General features: G+C 48.3%; 1 protein-coding gene across 4 annotated transcripts in view; it reads left to right on the top strand.

Moving 5' to 3' along the window:
* The first annotated feature begins 363 nt into the window (after window positions 1-363).
* LOC134945488 (NXPE family member 1-like) overlaps window positions 364-12,171 on the top strand; it is a 100,727-nt gene continuing 88,919 nt past the window's right edge. For 3 of the 4 annotated variants that reach the window (XR_010182122.1, XM_063934811.1, XM_063934809.1), the window contains exon 1: window positions 364-890. The gene's annotated coding sequence lies outside the window, so the exon portion shown is untranslated. Of the gene's footprint in view, window positions 891-913; window positions 1,139-12,171 lie in introns of those variants that run through there. The other variant, XM_063934810.1, reaches the window with a different exon arrangement.

Genomic DNA, 12,171 nt, shown 5'->3' with positions numbered 1-12,171 from the left:
TGTTACACAGTATGACCCGGAATTCACATTATGGCACACAGTATGCCCCTAGCAGTGCCAGAAACACATAATACCCCCGCATTGCTCACCGTTATTATAAAAGTATAACACATTAATAATATATATTTTTAGGGATATAAATAATCTATAGTAATAAAAAATCCAAATTTAACATATATTAAATAGAGATGTCTCAGTGACACAGACAGCGTGTCTTACCCTGTCTGCTGAGTGCTGAACTGTCTCAGGGTCGCTCAGCTGTGTCTTCCGCTCCGGCGCGGCTCCGATTCCTCCCGAGAGGAACGCTGCCTGGGCTGGGCCTGTAATGTTGGCGTGTCTGGTGGCGGCAGTTGCAGGACAATGCGGACACAACACAGGGGCAGTTGCAGGATTTTTATGGGGAGGGGAGTTCCGTACACACACACACACACATATACATACATACATACAGACACACACATAGTATAAATATATATACAAACACATATATACGCACACACACACAGCATACATACACATAGGAGACTCATAATAGTATACATACACATACATGATATACTAACATACACAGTACACAACATGCATACACAGCAGACACTATACATACTGTACACACACACACACACATATCTTTCACAAAAAAATAAAACAGCCACCATAATTGCTGCCAGCCCCTGCCGGGTCAGCGAGAATCCGTCTGACCAGCATCTTTAATTAAAGCCGCCCGCGTACGGATCCACCACACCGGACCCGCCACTACCGCCGGCACCCCTAACATGCGTCTCATACTTGCAGACAGGAGAGGAGACGCTGCATCCGTCCAGCCCCATGAGAAGGGAAATACTTGAGGACCGTCCCCCTAGGGTTCGCGTTGCCGCAGGAGGAGACTGGTGAGTGCGGGCGGAAGGTGGAACTTGACCTCAATCACTCCCTCTGCATCCGCTGGCTGCCGGCGGCGGCCTGCAGGCGCAACAGCACAGTTGCTCAGTGCGGCAGGCTGAGTTTGGCGGCTTATCGCAGGCGTGGAGTGCGGGGGTGCCGGACATTAGGGGGTGCCTGTGCGCACCAGGAACCCCCCGTGCGCACGCCTTCAAAGTAACACAGTATGAGGGAATATTCTCTTTAAAGATTTTTCAGGGTGAGTGATCGGCCAATGATTCGACCCCTACCTATCCCACATGTCCAGCACAGGCAGCACAAGAGCATGATGGCAGCTGTCTGAACTTCCTGGATAGGTTACTCGATCATCAGAGGTGTCCATCAGAGCTATAACATCTGCCCCACTGAGAGGGGTGTGCCTTGATGTGTGCTCAAGCTTCAGCCCCCATAAATGAGATAGTTGTGACAGCTGCCTTCCCATGTGTTTGTTTTTTTCAGGGAAGTATTATTGCCCACGGTGCGGCCCAGCCCCACGCACCAGTTTCTGATTGCCAGGGGTGAGGCTGAGCTTGTTGCTTCCACGCGTGTTATCTCTCCCTGTATTTGCAGGAGGGCACCTAAATGTATACTCCAATGAATATAGCAGATTTGCCACTGATCTTTGTTATAAATGATAACACAGATATGTTGAAAAATCTGCACTTTTTATTGGAGTATAGCAGATGAAGCTCTGCCCCACTCCCTCCAATGACTGCACGTCATTGCTGGCTGGTGTAGTGGAGAATAGAACATGTCAATCTGTAGTGCAGGATCAGTCTTTGGTACAGTGTACAGTGCACAGGGCAGTCTGTGGTGTTGCGTATAGTGCGCAGGGAGAGCCTGTGATGTTTAGAAGTGTGCATGGAACAAACTTGCCGACTTGATTTCTCCTTTCTGGGAGATGGTCAAAGAGTAGATACCAATGACCGCTCTGGGGGGGTGGCCAGAAACTTTATGCAATTGAGACCCACCCATATTGTGGCAAAATACAGCAAATCACAGTCGGGGCAGGGCTAAAAGGACACAAACCGTATCATTTTATCCCCAATCCCCAATCTACAAACAGAGATTCCCAATTACAGTATCTCCCCTGTCAGATTCTGGGTGTCGTGGGCTGGGTGACAAACTGGGACCACTGGCAAGCCTGAAAGAACAAGAGATCCAGACACTTTTTTTTCTGTGGGTCTGGGTAACTACCTGAAAAATCAGGAGTATCCAAGACATACTGGAAGAGTAGGTAGGTATGGCATAGGACAGTCTATAGAATGAACAGAGTCAGTCTATGGTATAGGGACAATGTAGTGTAAAATTGTATGCGCAAGGTCCACCAGAAATGAGGTAAGGAAGCAGGACAGAGTGGTAGGAGGCAGGATGGATTGGGGGTATCAGAGTGAGCGGGTGATGGAGCAGGAAAAAATAGCAGTTACAGCAGGGTCATAGCAGCAGACAGGGGTGGGGCAGAGCAGGGGGCAGACCGAGGTGACCCGGAAAATGAGATTCATGGATGCAAAAAGGTCTCTACTGAATAAAAAATAAGATTTTACTCACCGGTAAATCTATTTCTCGTAGTCCGTAGTGGATGCTGGGAACTCCGAAAGGACCATGGGGATTAACGGCTCCGCAGGAGACTGGGCACAACTAAAGAAAGCTTTAGGACTACCTGGTGTGCACTGGCTCCTCCCACTAAGACCCTCCTCCAAGCCTCAGTTAGGAACTGTGCCCGGAAGAGCTGACACAATAAGGAAGGATTTTGAATCCCGGGTAAGACTCATACCAGCCACACCAATCACACCATATAACTCGTGATACTATACCCAGTTAACAGTATGAAATATAACTGAGCCTCTCAACAGATGGCTCATAACAATAACCCTTTAGTTAGGCAATAACTATATACAAGTATTGCAGACACTCCGCACTTGGGATGGGCGCCCAGCATCCACTACGGACTACGAGAAATAGATTTACCGGTGAGTAAATTCTTATTTTCTCTGACGTCCTAGTGGATGCTGGGGACTCCGTAAGGACCATGGGGATTATACCAAAGCACCCAAACGGACGGGAGAGTGTGGATGACTCTGCAGCACCGAATGAGAGAACTCAAGGTCCTCCTCAGCCAGGGTATCAAATTTGTAGAATTTAGCAAACGTGCTTGCCCCTGACCAAGTCGCAGCTCGGCAAAGTTGTAAAGCCGAGACTCCTCGGGCAGCCGCCCAAGATGCGCCCACTTTCCTCATGAAATGGGCTTTTAGTGATTTAGGATGCGGTAATCCAGCCGCAGAATGCGCCAGCTGAATTGTACTACAAATCCAGCGAGCAATAGTCTGCTTAGAAGCAGGAGCACCCAGCTTGTTGGGTGCATACAGGATAAATAGCGAGTCAGTTTTCCTGACTCCAGCCATCCCGGAAACATATATTTTCAAGGCCCTGACTACGTCCAGTAACTTGGAATCCTCCAAGTCCCTAGTAGCCGCAGGCACTACAATAAGTTGGTTCAAGTGAAAAGCTGATACCACCTTAGGGAGAAACTGGGGACGAATCCTCAATTCCGCCCTATCATATGGAAAATCAGATAAGGGCTTTTACATGACAAAGCCGCCAATTCTGATACACGCCTGGCCGAAGCCAAGGCCAATAACATGACCACTTTCCACGTGAGATATTTCAGATCCACGGTTTTAAGTGGCTCAAACCAATGTGATTTCAGGAAACTCAACACCACGTTGAGATCCCAAGGTGCCACTGGAGGCACAAAATGGGGCTGAATATGCAGCACTCCCTTTACAAATGTCTGAACTTCAGGCAGTGAAGCCAGTTCTTTCTGGAAGAAAATCGACAGAACCGAAATCTGGACCTTAATGAAACCCAATTTTAGGCCCATAGTCACTCCTGACTGTAGGAAGTGCAGAAATCGACCCAGCTGAAATTCTTCTGTTGGGGCCTTCTTGGCCTCACACCACGCAACATATTTTCGGCAAATGCGGTGATAATGGTTTTCGGTTACTTCTTTCCTAGCTTTAATCAACTTAGGAATGACTTCCTCCGGAATGTCCTTTTCCTTCAGGATCCGGTGTTCAACCGCCATGCCGCCAACGCAGCCGCGGTAAGCCTTGGAAAAGACACGGCCCCTGCTGCAGCAGGTCCTGTCTGAGTGGTAGAGGGTCCTCTGAGATTATTTCTTGAAGTTCCAGGAACCAAGTTCTTCTTGGCCCATCCGGAACAATAAGTATAGTACTTACTCCTCTTTTCCTTATTATCCTCAGTACCTTGGGTATGAGAGGAAGAGGAAGGAACACATAAAACTGACTGGTACACCCACGGTGTCCCTAGAGCGTCCACAGCTATTGCCTGAGGGTCTCTCGACCTGTCGCAATATCTTTTTAACTTTTTGTTTAGGCGGGACGCCATCATGTCCACCTGTGGCCTTTCCCAACGGTTTACCATCAGTTTGAAGACTTCTGTATGAAGTCCCCACTCTCCCGGGTGTAGATCGTGTCTGCTGAGGAAGTCTGCTTCCCAGTTGTCCCCTCCCGGAATGAACACTGCTGACAGTGCTAACACGTGATTTTCCGCCCATCGGAGAATCCTTGTGGCTTCTGCCACGCCATCCTGCTTCTTGTGCCGCCCTGTCGGTTTACATGGGCGACTGCCGTAATGTTGTCTGATTGGATCAATACCGGCTGGTTGTGAAGCAGGGGTCTTGCCTGACTTAGGGCATTGTAAATGGCCCTTTGTTCCAGAATATTTATGTGTAGGGAAATCTCCAGATTTGACCATAGTCCCTGGAAGTTTCTTCCCTGTGCGACTGCCCCCCAGCCTCGAAGGCTGGCATCCATGGTCACCAGGACCCAGTCCTGTATGGTGAATCTTCGGCCCTCTTGAAGATAAGCACTCTGCAGCCACCACAGCAGAGATACCCTGGTCCTTGAAGACAGGGTTATCAGCCGATGCATCTGAAGATGTGATCCGGACCACTTGTCCAACAGGTCCCACTGAAAAGTTCTTGCATGAAACCTGCCGAATGGAATTGCTTCGTAGGAAGCTACCATTTTTTCCAGGACTCGTGTGCAGTGATGCACCGACACCTCTTTTGGTTTCAGGAGGCCTCTGACTAGAGATGACAGCTCCTTGGCTTTCTCCTCCGAGAGAAAAACTTTTTTCTGGTCTGTATCCAGAACCATACCCAGGAACAGTAGACGCGTCGTAGGAACCAGCTGCGACTTTGGAATATTCAGAATCCAGCCGTGCTGTTGTAGCACTTCCCGGGAGAGTACTACTCTGACAAACAACTGCTCCCTGGACCTCGCCTTTATAAGGAGATTGTCCAAGTACGGGATAATTATTTCGGCCATTACCTTGGTAAATACCCTCCCTGCCGGGGACAAACCAACGGCAACGTCTGGAATTGGTAATGACAATCCTGTACCACAATTTTGAGGTGCTCCTGGTGAGGAGGGTAAATAGGGACATGCAGGTAAACATCCTTGATGTCCAGTGATACCCTGAAAATTCTCCAGGCTTGCAATAATCGCCCTGAGCGATTCCATTTTGAATTTGAACCTTTGTACCTAAGTGTTCAAGGATTTCAATTTTAGAATGGGTCTCACCGAACCGTCAGATTTTGGTACCACAAACATTTTGGAATAGTAACTACGGCCTTGTTGAAGGAGGGGTACCTTGATTTCACCTGCTGGAACTACAGCTTGTGAATTGCCGCCAGTACTAACTCCCTATCTTCGAGGGCAGGTAGGCAAGGCTGATGTGAGGTAAAGGCTAGGGGGAGTCGTCTCGAACTCCAGTTTGTATTCCCGTGATACTACTTGCAGAACCCAGGAATCCACCTGTGGGCAAGCCCACTGGTCCCTGAAATTTCCGAGATGCGCCCCCACCGCACCTGTATCCACCTGTGGAGCCCCAGTGTCATGCTGTGGACTCAAAGGAAGCGGGGGAAGATTTTTGATCCTGGGAACTGGCTGTCCGTGCAGCTTTTTCCTTCTTCCCTTGTGCAGAAAAGGAAGCGCCTTTGGCCCCCTTGCTTTTCTGAAACTGAAAGGACTGTACCTGATAATACAGTGCTTTCTTAGGTTGTGAGGAAACCTGAGGTAAAAAATTTTCTTCCCAGCTGTTGCTGTGGATACGAGGTCCCAGAGACCATCCCCAAACAATTCCTCACCCTTATAAGGCAGAATCTCCATGTGCCTTTTAAAGTCAGCATCACCTGTTCACTGCCAGGTCTCTAATACCCTGCTGGCAGGATGGACATTGCATTAATTCTGGATGCCAGCCGGCAAAATATCCTTCTGTGCATCCCTCATATATAAGACTACAGGGTATATTTACTAAAATTCGTAATTCTTCCGATTTGGTGGGAGATTAATCACGAATGACATCGAAAGTGTAAAACTGCAACTTTTTGAATTTATTACGACTAACTTACTAAGCTGTCGTATTCTGCATTTTCGTGTTTTCCGATGTCGATGTCATTCGTAATTTTTTTCAGTGTTTTACGGGAGTGAATGGCAAAACACTGCCGAGTTTAACACAATGAATCACGGCCGGATCTGTGAGATCCGTGCTGGGGTTCATTGTGCACCTTTTTTTATTTTTAAAAATAGTTGTAAATGAGAAAAAAAATTGCGTGGGTTCCCCCCTCCTAAGCATAACCAGCCTCAGGCTCTTTGAGCCGGTCCTGGTTGCAGAAATATGGAGAAAAAATTGACAGGGGTTCCCCTATATTTAAGCAACCAGCACGGGCTCTGCGCCTGGTCCTGGTTCCAAAAATAAGGGGGACAAAAAGCGTAGTGGTCCCCCGTATTTTTGCAACCAGCACCGGGCTCCACTAGCTGGACAGATAATGCCACAGCCGGGGGTCACTTTTATACAGTGCCCTGCGGCCGTGGCATCAAATATCCAACTAGTCACCCCTGGCCGGGGTACCCTGGGGGAGTGGGGACCCCTTCAATCAAGGGGACCCCCCCCAAGCCATCCAAGGGCCAGGGGTGAAGCCCGATGCTGTCCCCCCCATCCAATGGGCTGCGGATGGGGGTTGATAGCCTTTGTTTAAAGTTATGAATATTGGAGGTCATTCTGAGTTGTTCGCTCGCAAGGCGATTTTAGCAGAGTTGCTCACACTAAGCCGCCGCCTACTGGGAGTGAATCTTAGCTTCTTAAAATTGCGAACGATGTATTCACAATATTGCGATTACAAACTTCTTAGCAGTTTCAGAGTAGCTTCAGACTTACCCGGCATCTGCGATCAGTTCAGTGCTTGTCGTTCCTGGTTTGACGTCATAAACACACCCAGCGTTCGCCCAGACACTCCCCCGTTTCTCCAGCCACTCCTGCGTTTTTTCCGGAAACGGTAGCGTTTTTACCCACACGCCCATAAAACGGCCTGTTTCCGCCCAGTAACACCCATTTCCTGTAAATCACACTACGATCGCCGGAGCGATGAAAAAGCCGTGAGTAAAAATCCTAACTTCATAGCAAATTTACTTTGCGCAGTCGCAGTGCGGACTTTGAGCATGCGGACTAAGCGGAAAATTGCTGCGATGCGATGAAATTTACAGAGCGAAGAACTCGGAATGAGGGCCATTGTTTTTAGTAGCAGTACTACAAGGCCCAGCAAGCCTCCCCCGCAAGCTGGTACTTGGAGAACCACAAGTACCAGCATGCGGTGGAAAAACGGGCCCGCTGGTACCTGTAGTACTACTACTAAAAAAATACCCCAATAAAGACAGAAGACACACACCGTGAACGTATAACTTTAATACATACATACATACCAACATACATACATACATACTTACCTTATGTTCACACGAGGGTCGGTCCTCTTCTCCAGTAGAATCCATGGGGTACCTGTTGATAAAATTATACTCACAAAACCCAGTGTAGATCGGTCCTCTTCTGCTTGAAATCCATTTGTAATCCACGTACTTTTTAAAATAAAAAAACGAATACCCGACCACGAACTGAAAGGGCCCCATGTTTTCACATGGGACCCCTTTCCCCGAATGCCTGGAACCCCCTCTGACTTAAGTCCAAGAAGGTTCCATCAGCCAATCAGGGAGCGCCACGTTGTTGACCGAGAGTAACCTCACCGCCAGGGGCGGATTGGGAACAAAAAGCGGCCCTGGAAAAATTTGTACTAGGGGCCCCACATGGGCAGCACCAGAGGTGTAAGGTCTAGCCATGGGCCATGCCAGCAGCACCCTCCCCCCAAGACTTTCCAGACAGTGGGCATGTCCAGCGGCCAGCACCAAGGGGGAAGTTAAAAAGAAATAAAATTATATATTATGAGCACATATATGATACACCTTCAGAATTTAGGAAACTATATAATTCTTTAGAAAGCACCAACCGTATCCCAATCACTATTAACTCAATCTTATATGTCAGCCAAGCAGGCAGACAGAGCATACACTAGATCATTTGCAATCACAGGCTAAGTGGCAAAGTAATTTTCATATATGCAAATTATTTTGCATCTTATTCATTAAGTCTATAAAAAGGACCACATGTCCTCAAACAAAACAGGCCCCGCGGGTGTGCCGGCCCACCGGGAATCTTCCCTATAAACCCTATGGCCAATCCGCCTCTGCTCACCGCTGACCTCAAAGTTCCCACCATTGGTTAGAATGGAGCGCATAGGCGCTACATTGTAACACTGCCGTGTGCCGCCTGTCAGTCAGTACAGGAGCACACAGCCAATCAGGAGGGTGCCACAACGTGGCGCTCCCTTATTAGCTGATGGAACCTTCTTGGACTTAAGTCAGAGGGGATTCCAGGCATTCGGGGAAAGGGGTCCCATGTGAAAACATGGGGCCCTTTCAGTTCGTGGTCGGGTATTCGTTTTTTTATTTTAAAAAGTACGTGGATTACAAATGGATTTCAAGCAGAAGAGGACCGATCTACACTGGATTTTGTGAGTATAATTTTATCAACAGGTACCCCATGGATTCTACTGGAGAAGAGGACCGACCCTCGTGTGAACATAAGGTAAGTATGTATGTATGTTGGTATGTATGTATGTATTAAAGTTATACGTTCCCCCAGGGTACCCCGGCCATGGGTGACTAGTTGGATATTTGATGCCACGGCCGCAGGGCACTGTATAAAAGTGTCCCCCGGCTGTGGCATTATCTGTCCAGCTAGTGGAGCCCGGTGCTGGTTGCAAAAATACGGGGGACCCCTACGCTTTTTGTCCCCCGTATTTTTGGAACCAGGACCAGGCGCAGAGCCCGGTGCTGGTTGCTTAAATATGGGGGAACCCCTGTCAATTTTTTTCCCATATTTTTGCAACCAGGACTGTCTCAAAGAGCCCGAGGCTGGTTATGCTTAGGAGGGGGGACCCCGCGCAATTTTTTTGGGGAAAATTAACACTTTCCCACCCCTTCCCACTGATATACATGCACGGATCTCATGGATCCGTGCATGCCTATCCAATCACGGCTCAAAAAAGCAGGTCTGTTTTTTTTTAGCACTTTTTTACGATTTGTAATTTTTCACGGCAGTGTTTGCCTATTTTGAGAATTGCACTTTTTAGTAAATGACCGAGTTCTACTAATTTGCTGGCGTATTTGACCGATGGTGTATTCATTCGTATTTTTCTTTCAGGACTTCCAAAAAAATACGAATGCCCTCACCACTGCCGTGATTTGAGTTTAGTAAATGACCGAGATGACACTTTGAAGAAAAAACGGCATCTCGGTCAAAATCGGGACCTTAGTAAATATACCCCTACGTCTTTAATATGCTCTATGTTAGCCAAATATTATCCCTGTCTAGGGTATTAATATTATCTGACAGGGTATCAGACCCTGCTGCAGCAGCACTATTCATGCTGAGGCAATTTTTCCGTATAATACCTGAGTGTGTATATACAGCCTTCAGGATAGCCTCCTGCTTTTTATCAGCAGGCTCCTTCAAAGTGGCCGTATCCTAAAACGGTAGTGCCACCTTTTATGACAAACGTGTGAGCGCCTTATCCACCCTAGGGGATATCTCCCAGCGTAACCTATCCTCTGGCGGGAAAGGGCACGCCAGCAGTAACTTTTTAGAAATTACCAGTTTCATATCGGGGAAACCCACGCTTCTTCACACACTTCATTCACTCATCTGATGGGGGAACAAAACACTGGCTGCTTTTTCTCCCCAAACATAAAACCCCTTTTATGTGGTACTTGGGTTAATGTCAGAATGTGTAACACATTTTTTTTTTTTATTATTTTATTGCCGTTATCATGCAATGGATGTTCCTAGTGGATTGTGTATATGTCTCAACCTCGTCGACACTGGAGTCAGACTCCGTGTCGACATCTGTGTCTGCCATCTGAGTTAACGGGCATTTTTTTTTGAGCCCCTGATGACCTTTGAGACGCCTGGGCAGGCACGGGCTGAGAAGCCGGCTGTCCCACAGCTGTTATGTCATCCAGCCTTTTATGTAAGGCGTTGACACTGTCGGTTAATACCTTCCACCTATCCATCCACTCTGGTGTCGGTCCCGCAGGGGGCGACATCACATTTATCGGCATCTGCTCAGCCTCCACGTAACCTTCCTCATCAAACATGTCGACACAGCCGTACCGACACACCGCACACACACAGGGAATGCTCTGACTGAGGACAGGACCCCACAAAGTCCTTTGGGGAGACAGAGAGAGAGTATGCCAGCACACACCAGAGCGCTATATAATGTGGGGATTAACACTATAACTGAGTGATTTTTTTCCTAATAGGTGCTTGTATACACAAATTTGCGCCTAAATTTAGTGCCCCCCCCCCCCACTCTCTTTTTAACCCTTTGAGCCTGAAAACTACACGGGAAAGCCTGGGGAGCTTTCTTCCAGCTGCACTGTGAAGAGAAAATGGCGCCAGTGTGCTGAGGGAGATAGCTCCGCCCCTTTTTTGCTGACTTTTCTCACGCTTTTTTATGGAATTCTGGCAGGGGTAATTATCACATATATAGCCTCTGGGACTATATATTGTGATTTTTTAGCCAGCCAAGGTGTTTTTATTGCTGCTCAGGGCGCCCCCCCCCAGCGCCCTGCACCCATCAGTTACCGGAGTGTGAGGTGTACATGAGGAGCAATGGTGCACAGCTGCAGTGCTGTGCGCTACCTTGGTGAAGACTGAAGTCTTCTGCCGCCGATTTTCCGGATCTCTTCTTGCTTCTGGCTCTGTAAGGGGGACGGCGGCGCGGCTTCGGGATCGCACATCAAGGACGGGTCCTGCGGTCGATCCCTCTGGAGCTAATGGTGTCCAGTAGCCTATGAAGCCCAATCTAGCTGCAAGCAGGTAGGTTCGCTCTTCTCCCCTTAGTCCCTCGTTGCAGTAAGCCTGTTGCCAGCAGGTCTCACTGTAAAATAAAAAACCTAAAATAAACTTTCTTTCTAGTAGCTCAGGAGAGCCCCTAGTGTGCATCCAGCTCGGCCGGGCACAAGAAGCTAACTGAGGTCTGGAGGAGGGTCTTAGTGGGAGGAGCCAGTGCACACCAGGTAGTCCTAAAGCTTTCTTTAGTTGTGCCCAGTCTCCCAGTCTCCTGCGGAGCCGCTAATCCCCATGGTCCTTTCGGAGTTCCCAGCATCCACTAGGACGTCAGAGAAATGTGTATTAGAGAATGACTTCCTTCGTTCAAGTGCAAAGGGTTGGGGAGTGCAGTACCCTATGTGCGCCCCTTAGCCATCCCCAATTGCAGAACAACAAAACGTGTCTTCTTCAGTCATCCAAAGTGACGTACTGTACAGTGCTGTTCATTAGAGATGAGCGGGTTCGGTTTCTCTGAATCCGAACCCGCCCGAACTTCATGGTTTTTTTCACGGGTCCGAGCAGACTCGGATCCTCCCGCCTTGCTCGGTTAACCCGAGCGCGCCCGAACGTCATCATGACGCTGTCGGATTCTCGCGAGACTCGGATTCTATATAAGGAGCCGCGCGTCGCCGCCATTTTCACACGTGCATTGAGATTGATAGGGAGAGGACGTGGCTGGCGTCCTCTCCATTTAGATTAGAAGAGAGAGAGAGATTGACCTGATTTACTGGAGCTTAGGAGTACTGTAGAAGTGTAGAGAGTGCAGAGTTTACTAGTGACTGACCACAGTGACCACCAGACAGTGCAGTTTTATTTAATATATCCGTTCTCTGCCTGAAAAAAACGATACACACAGTGACTCAGTCACATACCATATCTGTGTGCACTGCTCAGCCCAGTGTGCTGCATCATCTATGTATATATATCTGACTGTGCTCAGCT

The sequence above is a fragment of the Pseudophryne corroboree genome, chromosome 7, assembly GCF_028390025.1.
Source record: "Pseudophryne corroboree isolate aPseCor3 chromosome 7, aPseCor3.hap2, whole genome shotgun sequence".
NCBI classification, from domain to species: Eukaryota; Metazoa; Chordata; class Amphibia; order Anura; family Myobatrachidae; genus Pseudophryne; species Pseudophryne corroboree.
Note: the sequence above shows the minus strand (reverse complement) of the source record. Positions and strands in the feature narration are given on the sequence as shown.